This window comes from Natator depressus, unplaced genomic scaffold (genome assembly GCF_965152275.1).
Source record: "Natator depressus isolate rNatDep1 unplaced genomic scaffold, rNatDep2.hap1 scaffold_35, whole genome shotgun sequence".
Taxonomy (NCBI): Eukaryota; Metazoa; Chordata; order Testudines; family Cheloniidae; genus Natator; species Natator depressus.
In genome coordinates this window covers 15934-31866 of record NW_027439787.1, presented here as the reverse complement: position 1 = coordinate 31866, position 15933 = coordinate 15934, and positions in this window count along the sequence as shown.

The window sequence follows — 15933 nt, the reverse complement described above, 5'->3', positions numbered from 1 at the left end:
GGAGGAAAATTCCTTCCCGACCCCAAATATGGTGATCAGCTAAACCCTGAACATGTGGGCAAGATTCACCAGCCAGACCCCCAGGAAAGAATTCTCTGCAGTAACTCAGATCCCACCCCATCTAACATCCCATCACCGGCCGTTGGGCATATTTACTGCTAATAGTCAAAGATCAATTAATTGCCAAAATTAGGCTATCCCATCATCTCATCCCTTCCGTAAACTTATCAAGCTTAGTCTTGAAGCCAGATGTGTCTTTTGCCCGCACTGCTCCCCTTGAAAGGCTGTTCCAGAACTTCACTCCTCTGATGGTTAGAAACCTTTATCTAATTTCTAGTCTAAACTTCCTGATGGCCAGTTTAGATCCATTTGTTCTTGTGTCCACATTGGTACTGAGTTTAAATAATTCTTCTCCCTCCATGGTATTTTTCCCTCTGATATATTTATAAAGAGCAATCCTATCTCCCCTCAGCCTTCTTTTAGTTAGGCTAAACAAGCCAACCTCTTTGAGTCTCCTTTCATAAGACAGGTTTTCCATTCCTCGGATCATCCTAGTAGCCCTTCTCTGTACCTGTTCCAGTTTGACTTCATCCTTCTTAAACATGGGAGACCAGAACTGCACACAGTATTCCAGGTGAGGTCTCACCAGTGCCTTGTAGAACGGTACTAAAACCTCCTTATCTCGACTGGAAATACCTCGCCTGATGCATCCCAAGACCGCATTAGCTTTTTTCACGGCCATATCACATTGGCGGCTCATAGTCATCCTATGATCAACAAATACTCCAAGGTCCTTCTCCTCCTCCTTTACTTCCAACTGATACGTCCCCAGTTTATAACAAAAATTCTTGTTATTAATCCCTAAATGCATGACCTTACACGTCTCACGATTAAATTTCATCCTATTACTATTACTCCAGTTTACAAGGTCATCCAGATCTTCCTGTATGATATCCCGGTCCTTCTCTGAATTGGCAATACCTCCCAGCTTTGTATCATCCGCAAACTGTATTAGCACACTCCCACTTTTTGTGCTGAGATCAGTAATAAGAAGATGAAATAAGATTGGTCCCAAAACCGATCCCTGAGGAACTCCACTGGTAACCTCCCTCCAGCCTGACAGTTCACCTTTCACTATGACCCATTGTAGTCTCCCCTTTAACCAGTTCCTTATCCACCTTTCAATTTTCATATTGATCCCATCTTTTCCAATTTAACTAATATTTCCCCACGTGGCACCGTATCAAACACCTTACTGAAATCGAGGTAAATTAGATCCACTGCGTTCCCTTTGTCTAAAAGGTCTATTACCTTCTCAAAGAAGGAGGTCAGGTTGGTTTGGCACGATCTACCTTTTGTAAAACCACGTTGCATTTTGTCCCAATTACCACTGACCTCAATGTCAGACTCTCTACAGCTAAAGGGAACAAGGGATTTTGTAAAGATGAAGGCCATATTTCATATGCTACATTTCAAAGGCTTTCACTGTTTTTCTTTCTTTTCTGTATCTCTAATAAAAGGTAAAAAGGCTATTTAACGGTGTGTTTGCCGTGGTATGAAGCAGGCTGAGGTCTCTATAGCCACAGTTCCATACGTTGTTTAACACTGGTTTACTGTTGGACAGTTTCAGGGTCATGGTAACAACTGCGACTCTTTGGCCTAGTTGTTCCGTGTAGATGAACACAGTGGAATTAAGGCTCGGGGAGGTGACGTGACAGGCCCAAGGTTGCACAGTCTCTTTGTGGTGGGGTGCAGAAATGAACTTGGACAGCCAAAGGCCCAGACAGTACACTATCCAACAGGCAACCCTTCGTCTCTAGCGCACCCCCTGACGTGTCTGAGCAGAGTCTGGACTGGGTTTCCAGGACAGACCCCCACTGTTTGCGGAGACAAACAGATTGGGAATAAATATTAGGCAACCAGTGGGATTAACTGATGTTCCCCCACAACAAGAGAGTGGGTGTCAGTGTGGGAGCTTACAGAGGGGAGCAGTGTGAGGCTATGGCGTGGGTCTGAGGGGGACGCTTTCCCCACTCTCTGCCATGTCCCACAGGCAGCCTGACCTCAGACTATACCCCAAAGAAAGGGAAGACTCATGGACTTGTTGGCCACCCCAACTGCCCAGACTCTCCCCTTTCCCCACCTCCGCCTCCCAGTAATGTCTCCCGGCAGCGATTCCCTCACCGCCCCGCAGGCAGGGTTCATAGTCACATCTCTCGGGGCTGTCAGGCATGTCCAGCGGTGAGACTCCATTTCACACTTTTCCCATCCCCCCTCCAGCACACAGAGTTGGGGACTTGCTGTAGTTGAATTCAGAGTCACATCCACTCGGTGGGGAGTGAGAATCTGAGCATTAGAGGCAGACCACAGCCCAGGAAACCCTGGGACCATTTGTCATGATTCCCCAGCTTTTTCCTGGCTGCGACATTCCCTTATTTCCTGTGTCTCTGTCCCAGGGGGAAGCAGAACTAGGGTGTGGAGGAAAGACAGCTACCTCCTACCCATAAGGAATGGAGGAAGAGGTGCAAGAAGAAAAGCCTCTCCAGCACATACAGCCTGTGAGGAAGAATAAAAAGGAGAACCCTTTTGGGAACAGTGTGTGTATGGGGGTAGTGGTTCTCCATGGGGCTACTCAGGGAAAAGCAGTCTGGGCACGCACCACTTCAATATGAAGTGGGGGAGGATGTGATCCTGCCAGCCACACCAGGTGGGGCAGAGGATACCAGGCATGGCTGCTCACCCAGACAGCAAAGTTCTGGGAACAGGCAATGAGGCAGAGAATAGAATTCTCACTCTCCCCTGAGGGGGTGATGCTGGACAGAGACCCCCAAAGCTCCTCTTGTGACATGCTGCCCTCAAGGTGCGAGAGACAGTGCAGGTCATCAAAGCACTGCTCACTTAACCCATAGCTAACACAGCCTCCTGTCCTTTGATCGCTCTTGATTCTGCTTGTGATCTCCTTTCCCCTGTGTGTTAATGAGGGGGTAGGGCTGACCTAGGAGAGAAGGTCTGAAAAGCCAGACACTAAGGGGCTGTCTACACAGCAGTAAAACACTGCGGCTGTCCTGTGTCAGCTGACAGGGGCTCATGGGGGGTGGATTGCAGGGCTATAAAACTGCCGTGCAGACATTTGGGCTTGGGCTGGAGCCTGCGCTTTCGAATCCCATGTCGGGGGGGCGGGGTGTCCCGGATCCTGGGCTCCAGCCCAAGCCCAGCCATCTACACTGCAATTATAAGGCACCAACCCAAGCCCTGTGATCCCGAGTCAGCTGATGTGGGTCAGCCCTGGGTGTTTTATTGCAGTGTAGACATACCCATAGGGATCAGAGGGAGCTAGCAAATGGAAGTTGGAGAAAGAACTAAAATCACCATAGCTCAGAAAGGACACATCAGCAGTGCCAACACTGCTCCCGGCTCCTCCACCTGCCCCTGTGTTCAGACACAGACCCTGACCATGAGTGCCTCTACCCTGGTGCTGGTGTGGATTTGCAGACACTGACCTGCATTTCCTGATCATAGAAAGCCAGGTGGGGGAGACCATCAAATATAAGAGGTGCCTGCTGGCAGAATCTCTCAGAAAGCAGGTGGGAGAGTTGCAGGGGGAGGTCAATGAGGAACATCCATGCACACAAGCAATTCAGTGAAAATATTCACATGGAGACCTCCAAGGTTGAGGAAGAACTCCAGCTGGAGAGGACTGCAGTCATACCACCAGGGAAAGAGGAAACAGCTCCTTCACAGGGACGAAGCTGGCTGCTGGTTACTTCTGGCCAAAGGTGGGTGAAAATGGTCATGAAATCACAGGGTTCATGAGTCTAAGGAACGATAGGAGGGAAAACAGCAGAATAAAGACAATGGATTTCAAAAAGGCAGACTTTAGCAAACTCACAGAACTGGAAGGTAAGATCCTGGGGACTAAGGGGAAAAAAAGAGAACAGGAGAGCTGGCTGTTTTTTTATTAGAAACATTATTAAGGGCATAAGAGCAAACTATTCCAATACATAAGAAAGCTAGGATATCTTCTTGGATTAACCAGGAGATCTTCTACAACCTGAAATTCAAAAAGAGTCATTAAAATAATGAAAGCTGGGTCAAATTGCAAAGGATTAATATAAAGAAGCAACATAAGCATGTAGGGGCAAAATTGGAAAGGCCAAGGCTTTGCCTACACTAGCATTTTTGTCGGTAAAACTTTTGCCAGTTGGGTGTGTGAACAAACACCCCTCTGACTGACATAAGTTTCACCAGCAAAAGTGCCAATGTGGACAGCATTATGTCGGCAGAAGAATCTTTTCATCAATTGAGAGATTCCTTTACAAAGGTGGGTATGGAAAAAAGCATGTTTAAACTGTCTGCTTGGTGACAAAACTTTCCTGAGCCACCCTTGAAGGCAATGCGTGTGCACTCGTGCAAGATCTGTAACAAAAGTACCAACTGTCATATGCCCCAGTAGCTGAAGACAGTTCCTGACAGGGTTTGAAGGCTGATCTGGATCATATTGACTAAGTTGGATAGAAACATAAATCTGTGAATTGGGAGGAAGGCTCTTGTTGCTGCTATTGAGTCAAGATGAGCTTCCATGAATTCCAGCTTTTGTACAGGGGTTTACGTGGCCTTATGAATGTTCACTTGCAGGCCTAACTTGAGGAAGAGGTCTATAGCCTCATAAATTACCTGTGGAGACACCTCCACAAAGTGTCCGTTCAGAAGCCACTACTACCAACGTGGTCTTTGAAAAGACCCTATGGCAGATGAAAGGCCTGTGCTGAAAATGGATCTGGCAATGGTAAAACATAGGGTTCATTTGTGAGATGGGTGGATCGCGGTGTGGAAATATGCATCCTGAAGGGCAAGGGCCTTGGTCCAGTGATGGGATTATCACTGCAAGTGCCACTATTCTGAATTTCTGCGCTTTCACAAAGGTATGGGATAATCTTTAATTTAGGATGGATCTCCAACCACAGCTCTTTTTTGGAACCAGGAAATACCTGGAATAAAACCCCATCCCTGTGTTGCATGGAACTGGTTCTATAGCTTCTCAGAGTAGAACAGAGTATTTCCTATCAGAGCAGATTCTCATGGGAGTGGCCCCTGAAGAGGAATGGAGAAGGACGGTTGGTGGGCAGAAAAGAAGTGAAGTGGGTGGGTACCCTGTGGAAATAATCTTCAAACATGCTTGTATGTAGTGATGGACTCCCAAGCCCACTGGAAGTGGTAAAGGTGGTTTCTGAAGGGAGGAAGGCAGGTGAAACAGCAGCTGGTAAGAAAGTGAGCAGATGAGGAGCTCGACAATCTCATCATAATTGATGTTTCAAGGTAGAAAGCTGTGAGGGTGAGGGCTGGGCGGTGGGCGGTTTCATCCTCTGGAACCTCTGACTTTTGCGTTGAGGTTCATATGGCCTGTGTGAGCTCAAGAAATGGGAGGGATGGGATCTCTGTACTTGTTTGGGACCTACTAAACTTTCTCTTCTGTGTGGCTCCCCAGAGATTGTAAAGTGGCCCTGGGCTCTTTTAATGCAGGCAGGCATTAGTCTGTGTTGCAAGTGAACAATTTAGTGCTATCAAAATGAAGGTCTTCTACAGTATTCTGGGCATCCTTTGGAAATCCTAAGAGCTGAAGCCAGGAGGCCCTGCTCATAACTACTGCCATAGAAACTGAAAGAGCACCAGTATCGGCTGTGTCAAGAGGCCTGCAGAGATGTTCTGGAGGTGAGGTGGCCTTCTGCAATAATTGCCTGGAAGTGCTCTCTGTATTCTCTCAATAGACGTTCAATCAACAAGTTCAGCTTCATACAATATGTGTGGTTGTACTTCACCATTAACACTTGGTAGTTGGTGATTCTAAACCATAAAGTAGCCAAAGAACTTTCAACTTTTCAACTTTTAACTTTCTTATTTTCATAGATGTAACATAGTGCTGCCTTCCATATTCGTTAACTGCCTTGACCACCAAGGAGCTAGCAGAGGGATGAGAAAATAAAAATTCTGACTTCTGAGAGGGAACATAATATTTTTCTCCACCCTCTTAAATGTGGGAGGAATTGAGGCTGGAGTATGCCAGATGACTTTTGCAAAGTCCAGGAACGCCTCAATGATTAGCAGGGCAATGAGAGCGGAGGAGGCTATGTGGAGAGTTCTGAGCAGCTTAGGATGTGGGGTTTTTTAACCTCCTCTGGGGGATTTGTAAAGAATCTATGGTTCTCTTGATAAGATCCTGAAACTGCTTAAAATCATCAGACAGGGATGATGGAGGTGGTATGACCACTTCATCCAGGGCTGAAGAAGAAATATTCACAGGTGGAGAGACCCCCTTATCAGCCATAGTCTCCTGTTCCTACATATGGTAACAATGAGTTGGGGATGAAATTGTTTTGTCCTTTATGATAAGTTTACTTGATGAAATTGTTTTAATGTCAGTGTTTCCATTAATGTTCCATACTGATTTAGTACTATTGGATTTGGATCAGGTCTGGAGGGGTATCCCCAGATCAGCTCCTTCACACTGAGCTGTTACCTGCCTGGGCCAGCGGAGCAGTGCAGCCCCAGCTGCAGGCAGGAGTGTGGTCCTGACAGAGAGCAGCACCGACACAGGCCGGCTGGAGGGCTCCCCTTGCTGGGTCCTGGCTGGTAGACCTGTGTCAGGAGTCCTGACTCTCAGCTTTCTTGGCTGCATTCTCCACAGTATCTACTAGATGGCAGCAGTGTCTCCCCTCCCTCAGCAGCAGCCCCAGAGCTCCCTGATCTTTTAGATCCCAAGAATAGTTTGACCGTCTTTTTGGGGCAAACAAGGCCGAAGCGACCCTTGGCTGTGGGAACAGGTGGGGTAGGGAGCAGGACCAGGGAGGGGACACTAGAAAGCTGTGTCCATGGTTTAAACAGCCCTTTGAAAATTGGGGAGGGTGAAGAAAAGAGCCACAAATATGATCCAAGGGCTGGAGAAAGTTTCTGACATCGAGAGACGTACAGAGCTGAATCTACTGAATTTCTCGAAAAGCAGATCGGGGGGACTTGATTACAGAGCATAAATGCCTCCAGAGGGAGAGACTCCCGGGTATGAAAAGGCTCTTTCGTCCCGCAGAGACCGTCGGAACAGACACCAGTGGCTGGAAGAAATGAGAGACAACGTTGTAACACTGCGGGTGGTTGACCGCGGGAACAGCCGACCAAGGGAAGCGTTCGGTTACCCAGCGTTTGATACCTTCCAATCCAGCCTGGGGGCCCTGCTGCCCCGGGGCGGACTGCCAGCCAACACAGGGTGCCCTGGCACGGGGCCCCCAGCAACAGGGGGTCCCAGGGCCGGGCACTCGGGCAGCTCAGCGCCGGCACAGACCCCCCCCAGTGTGGGGGGCGTGCTGGGCAGGGGCAGGGAGGGAGGCTCACCCGCAGCCGCAGGGGCGCAGGCGGGCGGTGCGGGTGGCGGGAGCGCCGCAGGCGCGGGCTGAGGACACAGGGCGGCCGGGCAGCGGGTGCAGTGTGGGGTACTGCTCGGGGTGGGAGCGGGCTGGCGATGGTGTACTGAGCATGCTCAGTTCATCTGCTGAAGCCACTGCCCTTCACCCTGCCCTTAACCCCCCAGCAGTCTGCCGGCTGCCTTTGACAGCGGCTAGAAAGGGGCCAAGGGGGCGAATCGGAGCAGGGGGGTGACCAGGGTCTGAGCAGGGGGCGGAAAGTGACTGGCCGGGGGGCCCAGCAGCCGGAGGCAGCATTAGCAGAGGGGCTAAAGGGAAAATGAGGGATGGGGGGGGAGCAGGAGAGAAGCTCGGGGTGAGGCGCTGGCAGAGGGCAAAGCCCGGCACAGGCAGGGCACGGGGGTCACAGTTACCCCAGCGGGACTGAGACCCCCGGGTTTGCCAAAATGGTGGGGGGCAAAGGGGCTTTTTTTATTTCCCCTCCTACAGACAGCACCTCTCAGCATGGGCTTCCTGGGGACGGGGGGCGGGGGGTTCTTAAAGGCACAGGCAGCCCTCTGCCTCCTCACTGCAGCGCCGCTTTGCTTGAACCTGCTGAGGCTGTGTCTACACCACAAAGTTCAAAGTGCTGCCGCGGGTGCCCGTGCTCCTGGTCATCACCTCGACGAGGGGATTAGCTCTGAGTGCTGGGGGCCGAGCCTGTCCACACTAGCACTTTAAAGCGCTCAAACTTGCTGCACTCGGGGCGGGGGGGATTTTTCACACCCCGGAGGCAGCAAGTTAGAGCGCTATAACTTGCCAGGGCAGATAATCCCCGAGACTTAATTCAGTGAAACATTTTACATATGCCCCCTCAGAAACAAAGAATCCCTTATTACTGTATCTGATTTTGCATAGACTCTCCGAGCAGTTTCCCAAGTTCTCTTATCTGCTGCTGGGATTCCCTGAATTCCCTGGATTTTTAATTCTAATTTTTTCTTCTAATTTTTAAAGCGGATGTTTATTCTGTTGGATCATCTGACTTCCACTCTGACTGAATTTCTGGCCAATCATCAAAACTTTGTTTTGAGTCAATCCACCAATGGTGTAAATATTGGTGGTCAGACCAATAGTCCGCCTAATCTCGTATCCTGTCTTGTGACAGTGGCCAATACCAGGTGCTTCTAAGGGAATGATCAGACCAGGCAACGACTCATTGAACCATCCCATTGTCCACTCCCAGCATCTGGCAGTCAAGGGACGGTTTAGGGACATGGAGAGCATGAGCCTGCACCCCTAATTATCTTGGCTAATAGCCAATGTACTTAACCTGAGGGACTGATCGAATTCTTTGTTCAACCCATTCATAGTTTTTCCTTTCAAAATATAATGAACACACATCTACAACCCCAAGATACGTTTACAACCCCAAGAATTCTAAAATCATGAGTTATACACCCTCGCGTCAAGACATTGTAATAAATAAATGATATTTTTGGTGCCTCTTTGTTCCTGAGCCTGTAGGGTGGAGTAAGGTCAGTTCCAACGCCTTGAGCCTGAACACCTTCGTCTACCCTCATACTGGTCCTGTTCCCTCTCCCAAACATTTCATATACCTAAGGCCATATCTATACTTTAAGTGTGGGCTAACTCAAGTTATGTCAGCATAGAGTCGCTACGGTTACTATGTCACTTGTGTGCCGGCCTCCTGGACTCCCTGCCTCAGCAGTCAGGGTACTCACCAGAAGCACTTGTATAGATTCAGAGCGAGGTGCACCATGAATAGTTATCCCACTGTCCACCTGCTGTATTTTGGGAACCTTTGGTTTGGCAGCGTATGCTTGGTACCAAACAGGTCAGACGGGGTGGTTGTGGCCATGGGATCAAACTTCTTATAATGCCACTAATTTTATATGTATCCCATACATAAACGTATACATAATGTTTACACCTTTTTTTCTAAACCCACTAACCTGCCGGGCCCTCCTCACTGTCTGCCACCTCACACAGAATCCTGGAGCTTGCATGGCTCTGCACGATTGTCATGAGTGTTTGCACCCAAAGGTGCATGGTCCTTTAGTATTTGCAGATCAGCAAACATACATGTGGGGTGTGACGTTATACTCTACATCAGGGATCGGCAACATACATGTGGGGTGTGACGTTATACTCCACATCAGGGATCGGCAACATACATGTGGGGTGTGACGTTATACTCTACATCAGGGATCAGCAAACATACATGTGGGGTGTGACGTTATACTCTACATCAGGGATCGGCAACATACATGTGGGGTGTGACGTTATACTCTACATCAGGGATCGGCACATCCCTTGCCCCACGCCGCTTCCCCCAGCCCCCATTGGCCTGCAGTGGCGAACCGCGGCCAGTGGGAGCCACGATCAGCTGAACCTGTGGACGCGGCAGATAAACAAACTGGCCCAGCACGCCAGGGGGCTTACCCTGGCGAGCTGCGTGCCAAAGGTTGCCGATCCCTGCTCTACATTCTTTATGAAAATATTCTTATGATATGGATATGACATAGCTAATATATACTTTATGCAAGATGGCTGACGTGGGGTATCACTGCAAAACTTAAGACCTATTGACTGTGTTTATCCAGCCTGTATGCATGTAACGTTTGTATCTGAGGCTAGAAACAGTACACATGCATTGCTCTACTGGTGGTTCTTGCCACAAAAGCTCCTCTAATCCAATTGCACTGTAGCGAGGTCGAGACTCGCCAGCACAGCGCCTCCTGCTGGTCATCTAGGGAATTAGCTCTCCAGTGTACAGAGCGCCATCTGATGTAGCTGATGCAGTGTTACAGGGAGCACACCCCTATAGTTTGCAGGGTCATACACGTGTGTATGTGTGAAAATGCTACCTGCAGGACTGTGCTTCCCGCAGCCTGGAGAGGTCCAACTTTGCTAAAAAAAGGGCCATCGGCTGGATCTGATTCCTACAGGCAGCGGTGTCACCTACCAGCAGTGAGAGAGACTGCAGTCTGTTGGAATCAGCTTCATCCCAGTGCAGTGTTACGGGTAGCACATTCCGAGAGTTTGCAGCAGCAAGAGGTCCAACTTTGCTAAAAACAGTATTTCAAGCAGTCTCACATGTAAAACCAACCGGATCGCTTTCTTTAACAGTGTAACAAGACTACAAGCAGTAGATGTGGTCTAGCTTGCCTTTAGTAAGGCTGTTGATCCTGTCTCCCTTGACCTTCTCGTAAACAAACTATGGAAAGGAAACCTAGATGGACATAACGATAAATAAGATGGGCATAACGAGTGGGGTTCTCCAGGGATCAGTTCTGGACATGTTTCTATTCAAAATCTTAATGATTGAGATAATGGCATCGAGAGTGCACTTATAAAGTTTGGGAAAATGTAAGGTCTAGAACACATGACCTATGAGGGAAGATTGAAATATGATAACAGTTTTCCAGCATGTACAAGTAAAGTAGCATCTTTTCACAAAAGCTGTTTCTTATAATCTACATGTATCAGTAACTGCTACAGAGAGAACAGGAGTCCTTGTGGCACCTTAGAGACTCACAAATTTACTTGAGCATAAGCTTTTGTGGGCTACAGCTCACTTCGTCGGATGCATGCAGTGAAGTGGGCTGTAGCTCACGAAAGCTTATGCTCAAGTAAATTTGTGAGTCTACAGCTCCAGGCCAATGGGGGCTGCGGGAAGCGGCCGCCAGTACGTCCCTCGGCCCGCGCCGCTTCCCACAGCCCCCATTGGCCTGGAGCAGCGAACCGCGGCCAGTGGGAGACGCGATCGGCCGAACCTGCGGACGCGGCAGGTAAACAAACCGGCCCGGCCCGCCAGGGGCTTTCCCTGAACAAGCGGTGGACCGGCTTTGAGAACCACTGTCCTACACTACACCAGCCGGAGAGACGCGGCGCTTGGAAGGGGAAACCGCCGCTTCCTCCGGCTGCGTGGCTGCCCCTGCTCCTCCTGAGTCCTCCACCCACGTTCACAGGGCCGCGGTCAGAACGGGGCTTTAGAGCTGCCCCCCAGGGCCCTGCAGCCTGTAAAGCCCCTACAGCTCCCAGAATAGCGGCCATGGGCCACGCTGCCCCAGGTAAGAGCTCTGCACCCCCTGCCTGCCCCAGCCCTGTGCCCCCTCCCACAACCTAGGTCCCTAACTCCTGCCCAGACCCCGCACCCCCACCCTGAGCCCCCTCCCGCACGCTAACTCCCTCCCTGACCCCGCACCCCCACCCTGAGCCCCGTCCCGCACGCTAATTCCCTCCCTGGCCCCGCACCCCCACCCTGAGCCCCCTCCCGCACGCTAACTCCCTCCCTGACCCCGCACCCCCACCCTGAGCCCCGTCCCGCACGCTAACTCCCTCCCTGACCCCGATCTCCCACCCTGAGCCCCGTCCCGCACGCTAACTCCCTCCCTGACCCCGATCTCCCACCCTGAGCCCCGTCCCGCACGCTACCTCCCTCCCTGACCCCGCACCCCCACCCTGAGCCCCGTCCCGCACGCTAACTCCCTCCCTGACCCCGCACCCCCACCCTGAGCCCCGTCCCGCACGCTACCTCCCTCCCTGACCCCGCACCCCCACCCTGAGCCCCGTCCCGCACGCTAACTCCCTCCCTGACCCCGCACCCCCACCCTGAGCCCCGTCCCGCACGCTAACTCCCTCCCTGACCCCGCACCCCCACCCTGAGCCCCGTCCCGCACGCTAACACCCTCCCTGACCCCGCAAACCCACCCTGAGCCCCGTCCCGCACGCTAACTCCCTCCCTGACCCCACACCCCCACCCTGAGCCCCCTCCCGCACGCTAAATCCCTCCCTGACCCCGATCCCCCACCCTGAGCCCCGTCCCGTACGCTAACTCCCTCCCTGACCCCGCACCCCCACCCTGAGCCCCGTCCCGCACGCTAACTCCCTCCCTGAGCCCGCACCCCCACCCTGAGCCCCCTCCCGCACGCTAACTCCCTCCCTGACCCCGCACCCCCACCCTGAGCCCCCTCCCGCACGCTAACTCCCTCCCTGACCCCGCACCCCCACCCTGAGCCCCGTCCCGCACGCTACCTCCCTCCCTGACCCCGCACCCCCACCCTGAGCCCCGTCCCGCACGCTAACTCCCTCCCTGACCCCGCACCCCCACCCTGAGCCCCGTCCCGCACGCTACCTCCCTCCCTGACCCCGCACCCCCACCCTGAGCCCCGTCCCGCACGCTAACTCCCTCCCTGACCCCGCACCCCCACCCTGAGCCCCGTCCCGCACGCTAACTCCCTCCCTGACCCCGCACCCCCACCCTGAGCCCCGTCCCGCACGCTAACACCCTCCCTGACCCCGCAAACCCACCCTGAGCCCCGTCCCGCACGCTAACTCCCTCCCTGACCCCACACCCCCACCCTGAGCCCCCTCCCGCACGCTAAATCCCTCCCTGACCCCGATCCCCCACCCTGAGCCCCGTCCCGTACGCTAACTCCCTCCCTGACCCCGCACCCCCACCCTGAGCCCCGTCCCGCACGCTAACTCCCTCCCTGAGCCCGCACCCCCACCCTGAGCCCCCTCCCGCACGCTAACTCCCTCCCTGACCCCGCACCCCCACCCTGAGCCCCCTCCCGCACGCTAACTCCCTCCCTGACCCCGCACCCCCACCCTGAGCCCCGTCCCGCACGCTACCTCCCTCCCTGACCCCGCACCCCCACCCTGAGCCCCGTCCCGCACGCTAACTCCCTCCCTGACCCCGCACCCCCACCCTGAGCCCCGTCCCGCACGCTACCTCCCTCCCTGACCCCGCACCCCCACCCTGAGCCCCGTCCCGCACGCTAACTCCCTCCCTGACCCCGCACCCCCACCCTGAGCCCCGTCCCGCACGCTAACTCCCTCCCTGACCCCGCACCCCCACCCTGAGCCCCGTCCCGCACGCTAACACCCTCCCTGACCCCGCAAACCCACCCTGAGCCCCGTCCCGCACGCTAACTCCCTCCCTGACCCCACACCCCCACCCTGAGCCCCCTCCCGCACGCTAAATCCCTCCCTGACCCCGATCCCCCACCCTGAGCCCCGTCCCGTACGCTAACTCCCTCCCTGACCCCGCACCCCCACCCTGAGCCCCGTCCCGCACGCTAACTCCCTCCCTGACCCCGCACCCCCACCCTGAGCCCCGTCCCGCACGCTAACTCCCTCCCTGACCCCACACCCCCACCCTGAGCCCCGTCCCGCACGCTAACTCCCTCCCTGACCCCGCACCCCCACCCTGAGCCCCCTCCCGCACGCTAACTCCCTCCCTGACCCCGATCCCACACCCTGAGCCCCCTCCCGCACGCTAACTCCCTCCCTGACCCCGCACCCCCACCCTGAGCCCCCTCCCGCACGCTAACTCCCTCCCTGACCCCGCACCCCCACCCTGAGCCCCGTCCTGGACGCTAACTCCCTCCCTGACCCCGCACCCCCACCCTGAGCCCCGTCCCGCACGCTAACTCCCTCCCTGACCCCGCACCCCCACCCTGAGCCCCGTCCCGCACGCTAACTCCCTCCCTGACCCCGCACCCCCACCCTGAGCCCCGTCCCGCACGCTAACTCCCTCCCTGACCCCGCACCCCCACCCTGAGCCCCCTCCCGCACGATAACTCCCTCCCTGACCCCGCACCCCCACCCTGAGCCCCCTCCCGCACGCTAACTCCCTCCCTGACCCCGCACCCCCACCCTGAGCCCCGTCCCGCACGCTAACTCCCTCCCTGACCCCGCACCCCCAACCTGAGCCCCCTCCCGCACGCTAACTCCCTCCCTGACCCCGCACCCCCACCCTGAGCCCCGTCCCGCACGCTAACTCCCTCCCTGACCCCGCACCCCCACCCTGAGCCCCCTCTCGCACGCTAACTCCCTCCCTGACCCCGCACCCCCACCCTGAGCCCCGTCCCGCACGCTAACTCCCTCCCTGACCCCGCAACCCCACCCTGAGCCCCGTCCCGCACGCTAACTCCCTCCCTGACCCCGCACCCCCACCCTGAGCCCCCTCTCGCACGCTAACTCCCTCCCTGACCCCGCACCCCCACCCTGAGCCCCCTCCCGCACGCTAACTCCCTCCCTGACCCCGCACCCCCACCCTGAGCCCCATCCCGCACGCTAACTCCCTCCCTGACCCCGCACCCCCACCCTGAGCCCCGTCCCGCACGCTAACTCCCTCCCTGACCCCGCACCCCCACCCTGAGCCCCGTCCCGCACGCTAACTCCCTCCCTGACCCCGCACCCCCATCCTGAGCCCCCTCCCGCACGCTAACTCCCTCCCTGACCCCGCACCCCCACCCTGAGCCCCGTCCCGCACGCTAACTCCCTCCCTGACCCCGCACCCCCACCCTGAGCCCCGTCCCGCACGCTAACTCCCTCCCTGACCCCGCACCCCCACCCTGAGCCCCGTCCCGCACGCTAACTCCCTCCCTGACCCCGCACCCCCATCCTGAGCCCCCTCCCGCACGCTAACTCCCTCCCTGACCCCGCACCCCCACCCTGAGCCCCGTCCCGCACGCTAACTCCCTCCCTGACCCCGCACCCCCACCCTGAGCCCCGTCCCGCACGCTAACTCCCTCCCTGACCCCGCACCCCCACCCTGATCCCCGTCCCGCACGCTAACTCCCTCCCTGACCCCGCACCCCGACCCTGAGCCCCGTCCCGCACGAAACTCCCTCCCTGACCCCGCACCCCCACCCTGAGCCCCCTCCCGCACGCTAACTCCCTCCCTGACCCCGCACCCCCACCCTGAGCCCCGTCCCGCACACTAACTCCCTCCCTGACCCCGCACCCCCACCCTGAGCCCCGTCCTGCACGCTAACTCCCTCCCTGACCCCGCACCCCGACCCTGAGCCCCGTCCCGCACGCTAACTCCCTCCCTGACCCCGCACCCCGACCCTGAGCCCCGTCCCGCACGCTAACTCCCTCCCTGACCCCGCACCCCCACCCTGAGCCCCGTCCCGCACGCTAACTCCCTCCATGACCCCGCACCCCCACCCTGAGCCCCGTACCGCACGCTAACTCCCTCCCTGACCCCGCTCCCCCACCCTGAGCCCCCTCCCGCACGCTAACTCCCTCCCTGACCCCGCACCCCCACCCTGAGCCCCGTCCCGCACGCTAACTCCCTCCCTGACCCCGCACCCCCACCCTGAGCCCCCTCTCGCACGCTAACTCCCTCCCTGACCCCGCACCCCCACCCTGAGCCCCGTCCCGCACGCTAACTCCCTCCCTGACCCCGCACCCCCACCCTGAGCCCCCTCCCGCACGCTAACTCCCTCCCTGACCCCGCACCCCCACCCTGAGCCCCCTCCCGCACGCTAACTCCCTCCCTGACCCCGCACCCCCACCCTGAGCCCCCTCCCGCACGCTAACTCCCTCCCTGACCCCGATCCCCCACCCTGAGCCCCGTCCCGCACGCTAACTCCCTCCCTGACCCCGCACCCCCACCCTGAGCCCCGTCCCGCACGCTAACTCCCTCCCTGACCCCGCACCCCCACCCTGAGCCCCCTCCCGCACGCTAACTCCCTCCCTGACCCCGCACCCCCACCCTGAGCCCCCT